Source organism: Mesocricetus auratus, unplaced genomic scaffold, assembly GCF_017639785.1.
Source record: "Mesocricetus auratus isolate SY011 unplaced genomic scaffold, BCM_Maur_2.0 Super-Scaffold_100006, whole genome shotgun sequence".
In the NCBI taxonomy this organism is placed as follows: domain Eukaryota; kingdom Metazoa; phylum Chordata; class Mammalia; order Rodentia; family Cricetidae; genus Mesocricetus; species Mesocricetus auratus.
In genome coordinates this window covers 33146710-33168107 of record NW_024429190.1, presented here as the reverse complement: position 1 = coordinate 33168107, position 21398 = coordinate 33146710, and the positions used below count along the sequence as shown (strand labels likewise).

General features: G+C 43.7%; 1 long non-coding RNA gene across 2 annotated transcripts in view; it reads left to right on the top strand.

Annotated features, from left to right (window-relative positions):
* The first annotated feature begins 439 nt into the window (after positions 1-439).
* LOC121140823 overlaps positions 440-21398 on the top strand; it is a 53860-nt gene continuing 32901 nt past the window's right edge. For both annotated transcript variants that reach the window (XR_005877752.1, XR_005877751.1), the window contains exons 1-2: positions 440-520; positions 2105-2254. This is a non-coding gene — a long non-coding RNA (uncharacterized LOC121140823). The remainder of the gene's footprint in view (positions 521-2104; positions 2255-21398) is intronic.

Genomic DNA, 21398 nt, shown 5'->3' with positions numbered 1-21398 from the left:
GTCATCTTACGTTTCGAATGCTTGTTCCTTAGCTCTGGCTCTATTTTGGTAGACAGTGGAACCTTTAGCCTAGTGGTGGAAATAAGTCATTAGGGGTGGACCTTGGACATTGCATACCCTCTCTGTTCTCTGGTTTCTGGTCTCTTGTGGCGTGGAAAGCCTCCAAGAACTCACCCCTGCTTCCATGAAGTTATCTGCTCTTCCCTGCCTTGCAGTGATGATTCAGGGACCAAGGCCCCTGAAATCCTGAGTCAGAAGAGAACCCTTTTCCCTTAAGCTGTTTCTGTCAGGGGTTGTCATGGCAACACAAAGTAACCAATGCAGTAATCCTCTTTTTGTACACTGTAAATATGTGTTACTCTCATTGGTTAACAAAGAGCTGACTGTCCTATAGCTGGGCAGGAAGAGATTGGGGTAGGAAAGCCAGATTAGGAGAATGCTGGGAAGGAGAGGGGTGGAATCTGGGGAGTCCCAAGGAGATGCAGAGAAGCAGGAGATGAACATGTTGTGCTGAATAAAGGTACCGCCATGTGTCAGAGGGTAGATAAGAAATGTGGGTTAACTTAAATTGTAAGAACTAGTTAGTAGTAAACATAAGTTATGGGCCAAGCATTTATAATTAATAAATCTCTGTGTGGTTATCTGGGACTAGCTAGCAGGACAGAAAAGCCCACCGTGTGTGTGTGTGTGTGTGTGTGTGTGTGTGTGTGTGTGTGTGTGTGTGTGTAATTATTTAAACTCAGAGACACCTGTTTGGCCTCCAGCATAAACAGTACCTTCAGACATCCATATAAATCAAAGTTAAAATATCTTGCTCTAGTTATAAAGCTAAATAGAAGCAAGGATCAGCCTAGAATTCAAAACCAACTTGTCATTGCTGTATTTGATCAAACTGATTGGTTTTTGTTTGAAAACTAAACACCTCACTTCTTCCAAGATTTTCCTAATTAACATTGACTATCTTTGCCCAGCTTGAATTTCTCAAGCCAATACATATTCTGACAGGCTAATCACCTCAACACTTTACTAAGCAAGTTTTCTTGAACATCTACTATTTGCTAACCACAGTTTGTTAAGAAATTGGCAATGGATGAATTGCAAGACTCACTGATTTTAAGGCGGCCTGTTTGGAGGTGGAGGAAAGGTGGCACTGAGTTTATGGCCAATGATAAATTAAATTACATGTTAAGCTAAAAGGTAAAGGTGATATGGAAAGGAACAGAGATAGGGCTTGTCTAGGGACAATCCCCCTGGAGAGATGACACTTTCCCAAGTCCCAAAAGATGTGAAGAAGTGAGCTTAAAGCTCTGTTGTATTGCTGGAAATGAGTATCTGGTTCTCCTGTCTGCAGTTAGATTCTTCTGTCATGTACTAAATTGTTAAGCGTTGTGTTTCGTCTTTTGCTTCCTTTGGGTACACAATAAATGCCTTTGGCACGGTGTTCTCGTTCCACAGGTTTTTAATAAATGCTTGTTGCACATTCTGGTTAAAGTCATTTTCTCACTATTGCCCGTTTTAGGCAAGAAATGAAGGGGAAACTACTGTAGATTGGTATTCTGTCCAATAGCCTAAATTACTTAGAATGTACAAACCAACATTTTGCTGGATAATCCAACATTCTGGGTTAATATTCTTAGCCCTCCATAAACAGCATATCTAAAAATATTTGCAAATGTCTTGGCTTTTCTTATCAAAACAGGAAGCCTCTATAGTCACTAAGCTGTGTTTATTCACCTCCAAATCCCAAACTGGACCCTACCATTAATTTTAGCAATTATGATCTTTGGGAGCTCTGACACCCTTTGGAAATGATCTCCTGCCTTTGCTAGAGACAACTTGTTATTCTTAATAATATCCTATGCCACCTAATATGAAGGTTTCTTGAACCCATAGGGACAGAACAGCCCATGGCTCATTACTTGTCCTTCTTTGACTTTTGAGAAAAAAAAAAAGATGCTTCACAGCTCCCAGCTCTGCTTTCCAATTTCCTTTTGAAAAGAATTCTTGCTTTCTCAATGAAACCTTGACCTTGCTTGATCTCAGGGCTTTTCATTAGGAGATACGACTTGAGCTCATTTTATTTTCTCTGACTTTTGTTTTGAAGAGAGAGGTTGAAAATGAAAAGAAGTTACGACAATGCAGAGGATCCTCGGGATTCTGAGGAAAATGGCATTTTGAAAATTGAGCAGGAAGTCAAGGCCGGAAGACAGTGGCCGCCGCTGACTTAATATGACACATGGGAAATGGAGACGAGGTAACATCTTAATGAAGCTGAGGGGTCTGGGAAGGCAGAAAGTGCAATTCCTGAAGGATAGCTGGTATCAACTGTAAGAAAAGCAACTCTAAGAGCTTTGTCAGATAGGGGAACAAAGGCAGCCAGCAGATATTATAATGACATGCGTGTATCATGATTCATGGTTTGCTTGTACTGTTTTAGAATATCGCTTCATGCATCGTGTCATTAACAGTTTTCAAACATGTCTCTGTGGATGCTTTATTCCTCATTTGGGGAACCAGGCATCCCATCAACACTTTATATGTTAGATGCAGTCAAAAGCACTGTCTTCATTCTTTCCACACTGTGTACAACAGGACCCAAGTGTGTTGAGGAGAAAAAGCAGTGATTTCTCTCTGTGTAAGACCTTGATCAAATTTTTTGCCTTTATAAGCCATATTTCCTGTAGCTAATACAGTAGTAATAATACAAACATTATATGATGCCTGGGAATGTAACCATAAATAAAGGAGACCAGACTCACTTTTAACTATGTGTGTGAGTTCTAATCCTGACGACAGTCCTATGATGGAGGTATCATGGATTACAAAGGAGAAAATGAAGCACAAAGAGATCTAAGTCATTGGCCCAAAGCCACTTAATGGTAGAAGTAATATCAGAGATTCGCTTGCCCATTTGGAAATACTCCCATCACACTTGCTGCTGTTTAAGGAGCTGAGTGATGGATTTCCTTGTTGGTTGTTATCAGAGAGCCTGGGGGTACATTCATGCCTTTGTTGCCATCTCTAGGGGATGTAATAAATATGGCAGTCAAGTGAAGTACTTTATTTAAGTCATCCAAACATACCAATGGTTTGTTACAAGGCACCAGAATCCAATGCCATGCTTTCCATTCTTTAAAATTATGAATTATGTTCACGTACTATTTTGATGTTTGAAGAAAAGTATAGAGAGCCAATGGCTATTTGGAGGGAAGAAAAAACTAGATGGGAAACAAATGGAATTTATTTATAAGGAAATTAAGATATGCTGTTGGTTGCATGCAACATCAAAAGCATTTTATGAAACAGAGGGCTGGAGGTAATGGATCAGTTATGCGTGGGCAGCAAAGGCTAGAGGATAGAACAGGACTCTTTGGAGCCTTTCAATTCCAAGCTCTGACTGTCGCTTGTTTGTTATGCAGGAAAAAAGGTATTACTAAATTCACCAGGCATATTTCCTCTTCTATACACAGGAGCAAAACCAATGCCTAGCACACAGAATTTGACGACTATTCAAGCCATTAGTACATACAAACACCCAGCACAAGGCATGTACCACTTAATGTGTTATGTGTTCCTATTGTTATTTGGGTTACATTTGGATGCACATGAGTTAAAAAACAAAAGGTTGGCCACTGCACTAACCATCACTCTGACCCATTTCCTCTCCTGGAAGTACTCCCTTAGAAACTTCTCTCTATTTCTACTACCATCCGTGTACTGCTGGCCTCAGTCCTTCCAGGACAGAAGAAACCAGAAACCCTAGCAGGTATCCCCTAGACTCCAATCTGTGCCTGTAACAGTTGACAAATTACCAACCAGGAGGTATGATTTTAAAAACAAATGAACAAAAATGGACTGAGCGTGTGGATCAGTTTGTAGAGTGCTTGACTGGCATGCATGAAGCCTACAATTTAATCTCAGGCATTTGTAAAAACAGGCATGGGGACTTGCATCTGTAATCCCAACATTCAGGAGGTGGATACAGCATCAGAAGCTCAAGGCCATCTTGCCAAAATTAAAAAAAAAATTTCCCCCTGAAATATGATACACAGGACTTTAGGAAAGCTGGCTGACCGAGTTGTTTCTAGCCTTCAGCAATGGAAAATAGAGCTGCTGTGAGCATACACATGACCACCTTTTCATTCATTTGACAGGGAGTGGTATAGCAGAGCTGTCAAACGTGTGGGCCCCACAGTCCAACAGTTCTAAAGTGGTCCCTTGGTGATGTCACTTATCTCATTGTTCTTTTCACACCACTCTTGCTATCTGTAAGCCCATGCACTACTCACGTGACTAGGAAGTCATTCTTCACAGAGGACACACAGCTTGTGTAAATGGCAGAGCTGGGATATGAACCCATATCCAGTTATACCTAGCCCTGTATCTTTCTTCATTATTTTATTCTGTCTCCTAATAAGTGGATTAAAAAGGGAAACATTATGGGATTAAGTACCTCTTCCATGTGGATCACTCTGTGTGTGTGTGTGTGTGTGTGTGCGCGCGCGCGCGCGCACAATTGCTTCAAACCTCCGGTTAATGACTTTACTGGTAGAGGACAGGAGTCTACAATGGAAGACAGAAGGCATGCAACTGGAGCTCAGATATGGAAATCTTCATTCATAACAGAGTCTGGCTCTATCATTCAGAAGCACACTTAATTCTCAAGGAGCACCCCTTTCCAGCTTGTCCCTCAGTTCCCCAACTCAACCAAAAGGACAATAGGCCCACTACGGATACCTTAGAACTTTCCACTACATTCTGGAAAAATCTAGCCAAAAGGAAAGAAAAGAGAGAGAGGCATAGGCTTATTAAATTTCTTTCGGGCTCCTCCCTCCCTGTTCTCCACCCTGCTGCCTAACTCGTTTTAATTCCTCCTGAGGGAGTCAATGGGTATTTGCTGATTTGCTTGGCACAGTCAAGGGTACTTTTTAGAAAAACAAAGTCAAGAAGAGCTGTATGGCCCCCGTGACTTGGACCATTGGCCAATAGTTGTTTTACTAAGTGCCGATTCTCCCTGTGAAGCTGAGTTAATGGAGGTGGGGAAAAAAGTCAGGCTCAAACAAGGAGCTATTCAGATGTGGTATTCAAAATACAAAGGTAACAGAGAGTTTCTGTATCGAGTCCTGCTGGGCCATGTTCATTGTCAGTCAACGGAGTACAGTTTACATCCATACAGTAAAGCTATTCAGAGACCCAGCAAATGGAGAAAGATGGTTTCTGCTCCTGGCTTCTGCTCCCAGCAATCCCCTGAGATGGACAGCTCCTTTGCATTTTGTCGAATTCCATTGTTAAGACTTGAGTCTGACCTAGAGTTGTATTGATTAGTAACAGGTTGTGTTCCTTGTCTCCTCTTGCTTTCCGAAAGGAAGGATTATGGGGACTGGAAAGCAAGATGCTAACAAGAAATGAAGGCTGGGACTGGGAACTTTCTGAAATACAGAACAAAATAGGAACTGAAAGGGACACAGAAAGCTGTGTAAATCATGGATTTCAAAACAAAGCAACAGTTAATGACAAATGCTTGCAGCAATAAAATGGAGACACATGGTTCCTAGAATCCCATGCTGGATAAATGCTACTGAGAATCTCTGAGCATGGGTGTGAGTGCACAGAGGCACGTTTGTATATGTTAAAATGAATGACCCTACCAGAAAGATGGTCTGCAGAGCAGTAACTAGAGAATACGGCACAATGAGGATCAACGGCTGAAGCAGCAAAGCCCAGCTGAAACTGCAACCAGTTTGCCTGTGCAGAGCACACCAGCTCCAGCAAATGAACCCTGTGGCATGTCGGCTTCATACGTTTGAGATACTGCTCAGACCCTCTTCCAGACAAAAACTGAGGGAAAATTAGCGGTGTTTCCAGTAACTTGCAGAGACACAAGGACAGGATAAACACTGAACTATATCAGGGAGGGACAGGGGACAACGCATACTGTTCAGCCGTGACTCAGGAATAAGCCCCGCTCGCAAGACCGGGAGATAAAAGCAGGCAGGAACAAGGATGCTAAGGGGTTTTCCCTTGGGACACTTGAGAAATTTAAGGCAGCAAGAGAAAACGGGTGCCATCAGGGAGAACCAGCAAATGTGCAGCCTGCACATGTGCTGTGACCAGAGAGCTTGCCAGGTGCGAATCTCTGCACTGGAAGCTGCGGAGTCTGAGTGATGTGGGCATGTGCTCACCACGCAGATGCGCCAAAGCAACTGAAGCTGCAAAGTAAGAGATGGGTGTATTCAGATTGGACGGAGCTCCACTCCCCTCATGGAGGAGAGGAGAAAGTCAGCCCTCTTAGATTCTGGTGGACTCACATCCTGAACCCTTTCAATGCTACCAATATCCTTCCTTCCTTCCTTCCTTCCTTCCTTCCTTCCTTCCATTTTCTTTTTGTTTCCTGTTTTTTCTTTTTGTTTTGTTTTTTTCTTCTTAGACAGAGTATCCTATAAAAACCCAGGTTAGCCTAGACTCACCATGTCGCTCAGACTGGTCTCAAACTCATGGCAATCCTCTTACCTCAGCTTTCCAAGTGCTGGGATCACAGGCATGTCTGGCTTGTTATTTGCATTGTCAGTCATGCCTCTCAACTCTCCTATGAAGTAGCCATTAATAAGATCCATCTATGATATATACATGTTCAGCTGCCAGTCAAGTCACAACAGCTAGAACCAGGCAGTGTTAGACCTAAACAGCAGCTCTGTTTACTACAGGGTTCCCTTAACAACCTGGGAGAAGGACTGAGGGCTTAGAGACTTTCCTAAGCTTTAAATAATTTGGTTTCAAGAGCTTCATTTAATTGTGGTGGAATATTAGTTGAAGATAAATTACATTCATTTATGCTATGGAATATTTGTTTAATGATGCAAAGATGTGTTGCATTCTTTTATGTTGCATTTGTTTAACTCTGTAAAGCTGCATTACTTTGTCTGCCTAAAACACCTGACTGATCTAATAAAGAGCTGGATGGCCAATATCTAGGCAGGAGAGAGAAACAGGTAGGATTGCCATGTAGAGAGAATAAATAGGAGAAATCTAGGCTCAAGAGGAGCGAGGAGTGAGGAACCAGAAAAGGAGGGGAGTTTGGACACCAGCCAACAAACCACACAGTAAGAAGTAAAGAAAGGTATACAGAAATGGAGAAAGGTAAAAGCCCAGAGGATAAAGATAGATGGGATAATTTAAGTTAAGAAAAGCTGGCTAGAAATAAGACAAGCTGGTCATTCATAAGAAAGAATAATTCTCCATATATTTATTATTTGAGAGCTGGGCAGCAGGCCCCCAAAAAGTAGAAGAGTAAAAAAAAAAATAGAACTTAAAAAAAAAAACAACTGCATTGTATGCCTTTTTTGTGTGACGAATATTTCTTATTTAATACCTGAAATGTATTCAACCATTGTCACTCATTGTTTAGATAAACTCTATTTATCATCATTGCTTTTATTCCCCACTGTTTCTTGTGTGCCATATCTTACTTGGAGCTGTGTGATTTTTATAGGTCTTTCTTTAGGGCTAGCAAGCAGAGCCGTAACAAATGGGACTAGAAATGCCTTAAAGGCTGGCTGGCATTCCAGCTGGAGGTAGGGCCAAGCTTCAACATCCTGTGGTTGCCTCTGGAGAACTGTCTTACTCTTGCTTTACTGAAAAGTGTTTTTACTGCCCTGATTAGTGCGCATGCACCAAGCAGCTAGAAGCACACAGTGCTTCCAGACGTAGCTCTTGGGTTGCTGTGATAAAATATGAGGCAATGAATTTAAAAAGAGGAAAAACTTGTTTGGAGTCACAGTTTGGGAGAGTTCAGTTTACAGTAGGGTGGCTCATTACTTTGAGCCAGTGACAGTTGAGTATATCACAGCAGGAGAGCATAGTGGAGAGAGAGAGCTTTTGGTTTTTCAAGAGGGGTTTCTCTCTGTAGCCCTGGCTGTCTTGAAACACGTTCTGTAGACTAGGGTGGCCTTGATATCACAGAGCTCTGCCTGCCTCTGCCTCCTGAGTGCTGGGATTAAAGGTCACTATTGTCTTGCCCTCACACCCCCTTAAAGAGTATGTTCTCAAAGATTGTAACTTCTTCCTAGTGGAATTTACCTACTGAAGGGTCCATCACCCTTCATAGTGCCATGTGTTGCGGTTGAAGCCTTCAGGGGGCTGGGGAGACCGTCAGGACTGAACTCTAACAGAGCCCGAAGTCCTTCGGCACCCAGCTCAGCTACCTCTCGCACCAGTTCCTCTAATTGAACTCAACTTTTCTTAATCTCTCCTCTTTGTCCCCGCCTTGCCAGACTGGTGCTTTCTGCTTGTGTTGCTCTCACACATACGCCTTGATTCAGATTCTCCTTGACTCTCAGACAAAGCTAATGGTTCTTTTCTCAAAGCATCTGAACACTATACTCTACTCTTTCAGTTCTTGACGAAGTGACATAAACATTACCAGTCCATTTGTCTGTGACATCCTTGGTATCGTGCTGTGTGTCTCGTTTGTCTTCATGCTTTGCTTTTCGTAGTGTTCATAGTGTACTTGTCCATCAAGATGTAACCATATACAGCACAAGCCCTGTGTGGTAATCCCCAAGAATGGCCCTCATAAAAGCACATCTACTCTGTAGAATTAATCAGGTTCTGCCGGGCGTTGGTGGCACATGCCTTTAATCCCAGCACTCGGGAGGCAGAGGCAGGCGGATCTCTGTGAGTTCGAGGCCAGCCTGGTCTACAAAGTGAGTTCCAGGACAGTCTCCAAAAACAATACAGAGAAACCCTGTCTCGAAAAACCAAAAAAAAAAAAAAAAGAATTAATCAGGTTCTATACCACTTAAGTCTGCTAAGGAAACAGCTAACGTGTTTTATACACCACAGAGCCTCTTAGGGATAGGCTTTCTTAATCTGTCACTTTCAGAAGCCACCTCTGAGGCAGCTGTGTTACTTACTGAATTAATCATTCACTGGTTCACTCATTACAATAAGTAAGCATGTACTGGCAAACTACCAGGTTCCAGGCATTCTTTTTACTGCTGTCCTTTCATTCCCCAATACATTGTCTCCTGTTCTCACTTTTCAAATCTCAAAGTCCACTGCAGATTTCTAGCCCAAGAATCACACTATCCCTCTCATCATGGGTCCATGCTAATCTTAGTTCAGCCTTCCTGGCCTCTTCAGTTTTCTCTGCGTGTCTCCTAACTGGATTCTCTTTGATGAGTCATTTTCTAGAAGATCCAGAAAACAGGAAAGAGGAAGACTATGAATATTGATACATTAGCAATGTTTGTCCTAGTTATATATTAATGAAAAAACATGTATATGTGTATACATACACATAGATATACACACACACTGAGTCAGAGAGAGAGAGAGAGAGAGAGAGAGAGAGAGAGAGAGAGAGAGAGAGAGAGAGAGAGAGAGAGAGAGAGAGAGAATCAAGCAAACATGTTCTATTCCCAGCGGATGATGCAATTGCTAGATACTATAGGATAAGGGCCAAAATATGCCTTGGGCCTCTGAAGAATTCCCTCATAGTGACCTAACCACTGGCCAGCAACGCTCAGCTCCTGGCTCTGTCCCTTAGTACTGGGTGGACCATCTGGAACAAACACGTTAACCCCTTCATCCTTGGGTTCCTCTTCTTTAAGGCTGGAGATGGGCATCCTAACAGTGTTCCTGTCTGAGTGTGTGAAGGTTTTCATAGAATAATGGTGGTCTGGATCTGTGGCTCAGGGAAGAGAAATTCAACCCAAATCATTCTGTTCTCAGTTCTGTGTGTGTAGGGACCCAGGCAGGAGACATTGTGACCACAGTCTATCACTCATATTGTCACTAAGACCCCTAAGGTCTGATAAGGCTATTGCTTTTGTCTCTTTTTCACTAATGCATCTCAGTGCTTTCAATAATGCCCAATGGAAGAGCTCAGTCAATATTTGGTCAAATCAAAAAAAAATAAAATTGCAGTAAAAGGTACATTTCAGTATTTTCTTTCTCTTATGTGCAGAGTAAGTATCATAGACACACCTACCTGTTTCAGGAGTGGTTGAGAAATTTAAAGATACATAGACAGTCAGAGAGTGATTTACTGTTGTGTTCCTCTTTTATTCTTGGAGAGTTTAGATGTTCCCTACTGCCCTCTATCTTATACCTGAAGCTCAGAAATTTTAAGTAATGAAGGTCTAGAGTCAGATGAGAAACTGGGATATGGATGCTTGTCTGGTAACCCAGTGCTCAGAGGCAGAAACACTTAAACCTCGGGGCATCATGGACACAAGATAGCCTGTCTCTTTCTGCAGAGTATTTTTGGCCTTACCTATTTTTCCCAAGTGCTCCGGGGCTGAGGAAACACAAGTGTCATCATTCTCCAATAATCTTGTACTTAGGTTGCATATGGAATGCTCTTGGCTGTTGTGGAATATTCCTCTACACTGAGTGAATATATGTCACTGATTAGTTTAATAGAACATTAAATAGCCAATAGATAGGCAGGACTTTTTGGGACAGAGAGGATCCTGGGAAGAAGGGCAGAGATGAGGAGAAGCCAGACAAATGTGAAATGAGTCAGACACACAAAATGGGATAGAGGTAAAATCCACTTGGTAGATAGACCATAGACTAAAAGATATGGGTAAATTTAAGTTATAAGAACTAGTTAGGCCGGGCGTTGGTGGCGCACGCCTTTAATCCCAGCACTTGGGAGGCAGAGGCAGGCGGATCTCTGTGAGTTCGAGGCCAGCCTGGTCTACAAGAGCTAGTTCCAGGACAGCCTCCAAAGCCACAGAGAAACCCTGTCTCGAAAAACCAAAAAAAAAAAAAAAAAAAAAAAAAGAACTAGTTAGGAGGCCAGGCGTTGGTGGCACACGCCTTTAATCCCAGCACCCGGGAGGCAGAGGCAGGCGGATCTCTGTGAGTTTGAGGCCAGCCTGGTCTACAAAGTGAGTTCCAGGACAGCCTCCAAAGCTACAGAGAAACCCTGTCTCCAAAAAACCAAAAAAAAAAAAAAAAAAAAAAAACCAAAAAAAAAAAAAAAGAACTAGTTAGGAACAAGCCTAAACTATCAACTGAACTTTCATAATTAATAGAAGGTCTCTGTGGGGTTATTTGGGAGCTGGCAAGTGGGACAGAGAAAGACCAGCTACATTTGCCAGACCTATGTGTTAAATGAAGACTTAATTGTCTAGGGTGCTATGGGACGAGATGGAATCTTGGGAGGTAGAGCCTAGCGGTAGAAAGTTAGGTCATTGGAGGCATGCCTCAGAAGGGGATAATAGGACCACAGCCTCTTCCCCCTTTCATCTTGCTTCCTGGCTGCAGTGAGGTGACCAGTTTCCTTGGTCACATACACTTAGCATGACTCACTGTCCTGCCATACACTCAAACACGACAGGATGGAGTGAACATAGAGTAATTCGTCTGATACCAAGAGACAGAAGACTTCCCTCCATTGACCCTGCTTATCTCAGCATTTTATCACTGCCCTGACCAGGGATTGGAGCCCACAGCAACCTGGAATGAACGAGACAAGAAACACGAGAGAGATGGACAGCAAGACAGACCTTCCGATCAAGCTGTCGTTTAATGAGAATTCTGTACAGGCTTAAATAGGGGAATGTGGCATTGGCCACGGGGCAGAGGTTGTTAGACTGGAGATGCTTGGAACTGAGGCAGGGGGCTGTTAGGGGTGGGGAGCGTTTGATATGCAGTGGGCAGGAGATCTCATCAGGGAGTGCAGGAGTTAACAAAGTATTGTTAAGGCCATCTGTGGGAAGGCACTGAGTTTTGGGAAGTGCCTTAGGGTAAGAAGTAGATCCAGTGACCTGGTCCCCAACATGTCACAGTGATACATTGATGCCTAGCATGTCTTGCTTCCTAATGCCATATCTAGGACTGTCTGAACAGGGCCATCTCCTTCTACTGACATAACAAAGAATCCAGAACTCTATCCTTTGACCCCAGCTTGAATTTCCATCCTTATTTTCCTTTATTTATTTTTTTCTAAGCCTATTTAATCTAACGCCATTATTTTCATCTCTGAAAAATGCCCAGAGTTCTTCTTGGGACCAGGTAGGTAATCAGTGACTGCTGTATCTTTCAAGCTGGGTTTTGGGGGTAGAGAGCCCTGGAGAGGTGGAGGCGGGGACATCCACCCGCCAGCTGTTTCTGGGCTCCCTCAGAGCCTACTCTGAACACATGGGCTGGTAAACAGAAGCAGGGGTGTCATTCCTCCTCTGGGCTGAGGCCTGTGGCTCCTGAGGACGGCATCTCTTTGGCCTCTGTGTCCCACCCCCATGTAGACACTCCTCCAGGCCCTCAGCCTGGCCAAAGCTGATCTTTTTCCACCAGGAGAGTTAATACATAGCTACTGTTTAAGAGACATCACTGAAGGCCATGGCAGGGAAAGCACAGGGCTGCAAGTGACAAGAGCTTCAGCTCAGAGGGAACTGCACTGCTGCCGCATTTAACAACAGTGACAACAGCACTGAGAACGAAGGGTCCATCAAGCCCCAGTGCTGTGACCTTGCTTGGACTTCTGAATGTGTTCTGGGAGGACGTATCCCTTAGCCTTCTCAGTGTGAAGCTCTTCTTAGGATAGGGAGGAGGGATGAGCAGGATTGTGCCTTTGGGTCCTTGGTGCTCCAGGGTGCTTCACAGGGAGTTTCCGAAAGCTCAGCCACAGGGCTGGGATCAACTTTCACTTCCGTCGCTAGAATCATCTGCTCTTTCTCTCTTGGTTACATCATCCAGAATCTGTCTGTGGTTATTTCCCCATGAGCAGAAGGGAGCTTTGTCTGCACGTAGTTAGGTGGGGGCGGGTGCCCTGATTACCATGGAGTCTTCTAAGCCAAACCCTCCCTTCAACAGAGCTGAGGCCCAGAAGCAGACCTGGGGACTGCTGAAGGTCAGGAGGTGAGGCTCCCCAGTTCCCCATACAGAGCTCACAGCGGGTGGATCAACACCACGTCCATCAGCATGGGCCTGCAGCGGTTCAGTGAGGCAGAAAGGTCTGCCCTGCTTTGTTTGGCTTGCCTTTTCCAGTGCCTTTGAGCACAGATCTCCTGCACAGGAGAATTTATAGAACACACCAGCATGTCCAGCACTGCTGACATTCTTCAGGAAGCACACACATCCAAAGGCCTGGGCTTTGTCCTCTGAGGAAACTGTGAGGGCAGACTAGATCAACCCATGATATGACAAGGTCAGTGCCAACTCATGTCTAACCCCAAAAGCCTTCTGGCCACAGAGCATGCGGGCTCTTAGAGGAGAGGTGGAAACTCAGAAGTTATATGTCATAGTGGAAGGAATTGGGTGAAAATACCAAATACTTGGGTTACATTTTTGTTTTTTTGTTTCCAACCAGGCAAATTTTCCATCCACTTCAGGTTTTGCATTGAATGCAAATGGTATCACCAAGATGATGGATGCTCTTTCTACCAGTGGATTGAGAGCTCATGCTGCAGTTCTTTGTGGAGCACAGATGCTCTGCCCCCAACCCTAGGGTGAGAGCTACATCCTTCCAAATTGCTGGGCATTCAGATTCCTAAAGACCCTAATTGGGTTTCTGAGGTCTGCTTGTGTCCTGCTACTGCTGGGCTGCTGGCTAAAATAGCTCAGGCCATAAAAATAACAGAATGAAAATACTTGAAATAACCACATAGCCACATATTCCATGCAGAGGCTAGTAAAACTTCCAAATTACACCAGGGCTGCTCTTCAAGGCCACAAGAGCACACAGCTGAATGGAAAAGGAAGGGATATTTGCAGAGTGAGCTTAGCTGCAATCAGTATAAGTTTCCTCTATCCTTCTCAACAAAACCTTCTTGGAACCCTTTGGAATAATTTATAAAGGTTGTCTCCTTTTAAAAATGGTTTTTTCAGGCCACAATAAAGCATGGACTTTCCATATTGACTTCCTCAATATGACTAATCAAATACGTGACTGGGAGGGATGAGATTCAATAAAGCTTGGTGGTTCTGACCTACCCATTCTACCTAAAATAACTCTGCTACTCATCCGGTCTAGACCAACACCATGTTTTCCCAAGACTTCCAAAGAACACCTCACCTGGCCTGTCTCATCCCATTTTTTTCTCTCTCACCTCTGTTCTGCACAAAGCACTCCCCCCCACCCAATGAACACTAGTCATGACCTCCTTCAGTTCAATACACTCTAGTAGCTTTCCACTGCTTCCAACTTCAAACACTTTCCCAGAGCCTGGGGGCCCACAGTAGTCTGGTTTAGCCTGCCTTGGTCTTATCATGGTACCTATCCTGGGAGGTTCTGTACTCTTTTCAGGATCTTCTAACTTTCCTCTCTTTTCCTCAATTCTTTTCACACTCCTTCTGGTCCTAGTTACCAAATATCACAGGATAAAAGGGGTTGCATCTTCTATGCATACTTGGAGTAGTTGAACAGTGACTCCCCAGAAGTATGAATATTCAAAACCTGTAAATGTGGCATGGTTTGGACAAAGAATCTTGGCAGACGTAATTGTCCTACTTTTAACGCTGTCAACTTGATACAGAGTCATCTGGGAAGGGAGTCTTGGTTGAGGGACTGTCCACATCAGTCTAGCCTTTAAGGTGTGTGTGTTGGGAGGTGGGGGGTTGTCTTGATAGTTAATTGATGGAGAAGGGGCCAGTCCAATGTGGACATCGCTATTCCCCAAATAGGTGGTCTTTAGCTGTCTAGGGAATGTAGCTAAAATGAACCTGTGAATAAGTCAGCAAGCAGCATTCCTCCATGGTTTCAGCTTCAAGTTCCTGCCTTGACTTCCCTCGACGATGGACTGTAATCTGTAAGCTGAAATGAATCTATTCCTCCCCGAAATTGCGTTAGGTCAGAGTGTTTACCATGGCAACAGAGTGAAACTTGAACAATAACCGACTTAAAGATCGTGAGACAAGGTCGTCTGAGATCAGCCAGGTAGGTCCTAAATACAACAAGTGCCTTCTCAATAGTACAAAAGATGGGGTTCACACGTGGTAGAGGCCATATGCACACAACAGCTGGGCATGGAGCAATGCAGCCACGAGCAAAAGGAACTATAAGCTCAGGCAGGGAAAGGAACCTTGGGAGAGGGACAAGGTAGCCCTGCTTTGACACCTTGGTTTCAGACCTCTGGCCTCTTGAACTGTAAGAGAACCCGTTTCTTCCCTGATGTTGAAAATGCTCGATTGTGGCACTTTGTGATACCAGCTCAACCCACAAGTTCAACCCAAACCATTTCTGATGGAGTTCAAGGCGCTGAGGAAGTGAGCTGGATGGGAAGTGCCAGGGGGGAGATACACAAAGAGGTACCACCGGTTTATGGGGGCCACTCTCCTCTTACATGAAACTCTAGAGGATTCAAGATATGTTGCTGTGCTTTGTGTTTCTAAGTGCTTAAGAACAGGCAATTAATAAAACATATTTAGCGCATGAATCCAAATGTGGAGAAGTCCAGGAGCGTGGCTCAGTAACCAGCAACGGCCATCTTTGGTGCATCCTAACATGGCCGGCTGAGGGCATCGCGAATGGAGGCAGAATGAGGGGACTTCAGTCTCTCTCCTTATTCTAATGGAGCTATTGGTGTCATCATGAGGGACCATCATGACCTCATTTAACCCTATTTTCCTCCCCCAAAGACTCCATTTCTAAATTCCAAGAACATAGGACTTCAAGAATCATTTCCAAAGTAAAGCAGCTCCCTGTTTTTACAGCGTGTGACTCTTAGAATATCAGGGGGTGTTGAAATGTCTTGAAATGCTCCCAAAGCAAAATGAGACTCACTTCACCTTAAGCAGGTAGAAAGTATTTGCAAGCACATTTCAGTCAAGTTCTGAACAGCCCTTTTGAACTTTCCATGGATGGAACAGTCTCTTGGGGAACCCCATGAAATCTGTGCTTTTCTAGTCTTTGCGTATTGGTAAAGTACACAACTGTTCTCAAAAGCCCAAAGCTTGAGTGACAATCTCATTGTCTCCTTTGCCACCACTCCCAACAGCCAATTTTGTTAATTGTATTTTCAGAACACATCTCTAGGTGGTCTACCTTCCTCACCTCCAAACCTCCCCCAAAGCTCAAGTTGTTTTTGTCTGTCTTGGATGGTTTTCCTTCTGGATTCACAGCTTGCTCTCTCATGACCTGGCCTTTTCCCCAGAGACACTTTCCCAGGAATGAACTGAGTCTCAACAATGTCCTGTTTTTGTTTTTTTGTTTTCTTTTTGGGGTTTTTTCGAGACAGGGTTTTTCTGTGGCTTTGGAGGCTATCCTGGAACTAGCTCTTGTAGACCAGGCTGGCCTCGAATTCACAGAGATCTGCCTGCCTCTGCCTCCCGAGTCCTAGGATTAAAGGCGTGTACCACCACAGCCCGGCAACAATGCCCTGTTTAAAATCCTTTAATAGCTTTTCATTGTACTTATGACCATGACCATGGCTTCCCAGGCCAGCATGGCTCTAGCTCCGGTCAATCTTTCTATTCCCATCTGTAATCCTTGCATCACAGTCTCATGTGTCAATCTGTTGCTCTTTTAAGGTTCCAACCTCTGCTCTGGGGACATTTGCATGAGCTATGTTCTCTTCAGGAATGCTTGCTGCTTATACCCTTCATCTAGCCAGCTCCATTCCAGACTTTTCAGTGAGGACCTCACCAACCACCTTGTAAATTACAAGTAACTCCAGGGCCGGATATAGCTCAGTTGGTACCTGCTCAGCATGCTTGAAGCCCTGGGTTCGAACCTCGGTATTGCATAAACTAGGTGGCACATACCTGCTGTGGTGGTTTAAATGTGAATGTCCGCCACAGGCTCAGGAATTTGATCACTTCATCCCCAGCTGTAGGAAGCACAGCTTAGAATGAGCGTTGGAGAAAGCAGGATTGTTAATGGGCCTATTTTCTTCAATGGAAGGAAATGAATGACACCTAGTCAACTACCTGGAATGCCAGAGTGAAAAGGGGTCAATCAACCTGGTATGTTTTTGCTATTCTATGAGCCAGTCTTCCGGAATCTCCCAATATCCTGAGCATTGTTTAGGCCCTGATCCTGAGCTTTGTCTCTTAAATCATTAGAACACATCCCTATGAAAGGGGCATCCTCCACCAATAGGATCCATCCTTGTGCTTATCACAGATCCCTCTCTAGGCTCTAGCCTTGAACTCTCTTTATCAGCCAGTGGAATTCATTCTTATTTTAAAGGTCACAGGTCACAAGTTCTACCATGTTTCAATGTGCAAGGAAAATAGACCACAGGGTCAGTCCCTGGAGGTCTTGACCCAGTGCCTGCAAAAATGGAGCTGTTTTCACTCTTAACTCTCTGCGGTCCGCTTACCCACTGGTGGCAATACCCGCAGGAATCTATCACACCCAGCTAGTGCTAGGGGTGTGTGGTTTTGCTGGAGGAAGTACGTCTGTGGGGGCAGGCTTTGTGAGTTTACTGCTCCCTGGTATATCCAGTTCACCCTCTCTGATTTGTGCTTGTGTTTGAAGACGTGAGCCCTCAGCTCCTTGCTCCTGCTGCCATGCTTTCCTCCAATGATGGGCTCTATCTAACCTTTCTGGAGCCATAAGTCCAAATACCCGTTGTCTTCTATGAGTTGCCTTGGTTGTGGTATTTTATCATGGTAACTAATGTACCTGCAATTCTACCACTTAGCAGGTGGAGGCAAGCAGATCAGAATTTCAAGATCATTCCTGACTATATAGTCTGTTTAAGGCCAACCTGCATTACGTGAGACCATAGGGAAAGAGGGTGGGGAGGAGATGATCTTTACTTCCTATTGATCATCTGGAAGCTGAAGCAGAAACAAGGGTATATATTAGTTATGTATTAGTTTGCTGGAGTGCTGCAGTTGGGTTGACTAGATGTCTAAGATCAAGACAAGGGCAGAATCTGTCCCCTTGAGGCTGGTGAGGGACCCATGAGTTCTCAGAGAGCGCTGCTCTGAGACTCTGGTGCTTGCTTGCTATTTGTGGGAATCCCTGGCTTCTCCCATCTTCACGCAGCGCTCTCTCCATGTGTGTCTGACTGCGCCTGAATTTCCCCACTTTATAAGGACAAAGTCATGGAGAATGAGAGTCCGTTCTGCTTCAGGCTGACCTCATTGAACTGATTATATCAGGAGTAATCCTATTTCCAAATAAGGTCATGTTATAGTATAGGAGTAGTTAGAGCTTCAGTGTATGGATTTGAGGGTGATATAATTCAACCTATAGCAGTGTAAACTTGCGTATCACGTATTGTCTACTCCCGTAATTTTCTGAAGGGAAAAGCTTTTTTCTCTCTTGCTCTCACTTCTGTGTTTGGCACTAGGACTTTCAACTAATGCTTATTGCCAAATGGTGATGGTCACACAACTTGGCAAATGCATTAAAATCTGATGAATTATACATTTTGGGGGAGCTGATCTGTGGTATGTTAAATGCATCTCAAATAAAGTAACTACCAAGAAATTGTTGTCAATGCAATGACAGTTGTACATCTTTCTTTCTGAGTTACAATCCTAATTCCTCACAGGCTTGCTGGATGCTCAGCACTCATTTTGGGGTTGTTAGGATTGTGGGTGGGGATCGCCAATATTTTCAAGAATTTGATAAACATTTGCTGTGGTTTGAGTGTGTCTCCCAAGGAGTCAACTGTTGAAATGTCATTCTATTTTATATATTAAGATATTAATTCAACTGTGGTGTGAAGAGGTAGGAATTTGGGGAGTGACTGGGTTTAGACAAGCTCATCACTATGATGGAGTTTTGTGATTAATGCTAGAGGCTTTCTAAGAAAAGGGAGAGGAGTCAGAATCTGTACACAGGCACTTATTGTCTCTTACTGTGTGATACTCCCTTCACTTTCTTTAGATTCTATTACCAAGAAGGCCATTGGATGAGTCTTAAGCTTGGGACCTTTAGAACCATGAGACAAAATAAACAACCTCCCTTAAAGTTGCCCTAACCAAGGTATTTCATTATAGTTACATGAAACAGATTAATAGAATATGCCAATAGACACACACAACCTTCTGTCTATACTACTGTTGATTGCTTCAGGACGGAATGTCCCTCACAGATGCCTGTGTTTGAACAGTTGGTCCCCAGATGGTGGTTCTGTTTGGGGGATTCTGGAAGCTTAGGGTGGCGGGGTCTAACTGGAGAGAACAAGTCACAAGGGAGTAGTCTCATGAGTTATAACCTTCACTCGTGCCAGGTGTTTGTGCTGTCTGCTTGCTGGGTGCCAAGACCAAAGTACCCAGCTGCCTCATGAGCCTGTTGACACAGCTCAGGATGCTCATTCTGTGGTGCATTGGGGCCCCTTAAGGCCCAAACTAAAATAAACTTCCCTCTCTTATGTTGGGTCTGTCAGGTAACCTGTCATTGCCATGGAAAAGCAACTATTGTAGGCACTTCCTGTATAATTGTGGAGGGTTTACAGACACTCAGAGCAAGGCCATTTCTACTGACTGCAGTAGCAGTGCCCAGGTTAGCATTCTGGAGAGAACGGGATTCCACCCAAAGCACAAGGACCTATGGGGAAGTGAAACACTTTGCTTCTGCTTGCAAGGAGCTTAGGATATACTTAAAGAGGAAAAAAACAGAACAAAACCAACAAGCTATGCCATAGGAAACTATGAGGAGAAGTCGAAGCTACAGAGAAAGCTACCCCAGAAGCTCTCAAATGGAAGTGGCTACTAGCTGGGCTCACCAGGGGTAACTGAATTAGACACAAGGAGAGACAGAGCAAATGAGCTTGCTTTCAGGGTTTGAAAAGTAATAGAAGCTAATCATGGAGACCTATAGTTCCTGCGCTTGGGAGGCTGACACAGGAGGAACATAACTTCAAGGCCAGCCTGAGCTATACAGCAAGGCCTTGTCTCAGAAAGAAAAACAGAAAAAGAAAATATAATCAATAGAAAGTGGGGTATGGTCAAGCATGCTGGGACATACCTTTAATCCTGGTAGACAGACTAAATTTGAGGACAGCCTGGTCTACACAGCAAGTTCTAGGCTAGTTTGGTCCACAAAGTAAATTCCAGACCAGCAAAGGGAACAAAGTGAGATAATGTTTCTTAAAAAAAGTGGGCTTTGCCATATAAATTTAATTTTTAAAAGTATCATTGATATTTTAGATACAAATTATTTTTTAAAAGATTGATTTATTTTGATATACACGGGGGCTTGCTTGCATGTATGAATGTGTGCCGCAAGTGAGTATAAGATTTGTGAGATTCCCAAAGTTGGAGCTACAGGTGTTGTGAGACAGACTTGAGTCTTTGCCATAGCAAACAAGTACTCTTAAATGGTGAGCCATCTCGCCAGTCCTACAAAAACCATTGTTATTACCTTTCTTTAGAAAATGTCTAATGTCCTCCATCTTCTTGTACACAATACTGACAGTGGGTTTCAGGATGCAATAGGAATGCTTGCAAACCTATTGAAGTGTCTTCTGCAGCACTCTGTACCCAGCAGGCTCTTCCAGTCTCTTCCAAAGGAGTCAGTTTCTACAGACAGACAGCCTGTTTCTATGCTCCTCCACCCACCATCAGCACCACACCAAACAGACATTCTCACAATGACGGTTTTGACAAAGGAAAGAGGGTAGCCCATGGAGGAGGGGAAGAAACTGGCAGCTAAGGCTTTGTAAGTACAGGGACAAGAACAGTGGCCATGCTGGACTCTCAAATCTGTGCCAAGAGGTGTCATTTTCTTGCTACATTGTGATCTTTACAAACCCTGAGAGAAAGATGGAGGAAGGACAAGGATTTTTCTAGAAGATAGCTAAAAGGAAAGCCCTTTCAACAGTGCATGAGTTTAGCTTGATCAGGTTCTTGGCCTCAAAAGTGTTGACCTTATAATCATGTACCACCCGAGTGAAATTAGCAAGAATGATAAGGTGGCGAAGCAGGGAGGGGAGGAAAGAAATGAGAAGGGAGTGAGGGAGGAAAGAGGGATGGACCGTTCCCTGGTTGTTTGACTTAACAGTGTATTTTCAGCTTCTTTCATTTTTTTTTAGCTTCATCAATTCGAACATAAAACCCTTTCTACAAACCAACTTTGGAATGGCCAGGTGAATGATTGTTATGTTATATGGTTTGTTGTTCAAATTGTCATGTCAAACCCAGTCCTTAATGTTTCAGACCAACCTGGAAACAATCTACTATTAAGAAAGACTTTTTTTTTTTGAGACAGAAAACCAAAAACTACCACATCCACCCAAAACACACTTTAGGAAAAAAAGTAGTGTTTTGGAGCTTCTTGCATCAGAGTCAATGGTTCAACTTTCAGGCACTTAGCGAGAAAAATGACAACATGCTGGTGACTTGAAACAGTCCATGATGAGAACACTCACTTATGTGACGGTAAATTCTGCAAATCAAGACCTTTCAAAAAAACCCCAAACATGCTAATTGTCAAAGTTACCAGCACAGTCTCTTTTGTTAGGAAGATTGACAGCTCTAACTGCAAT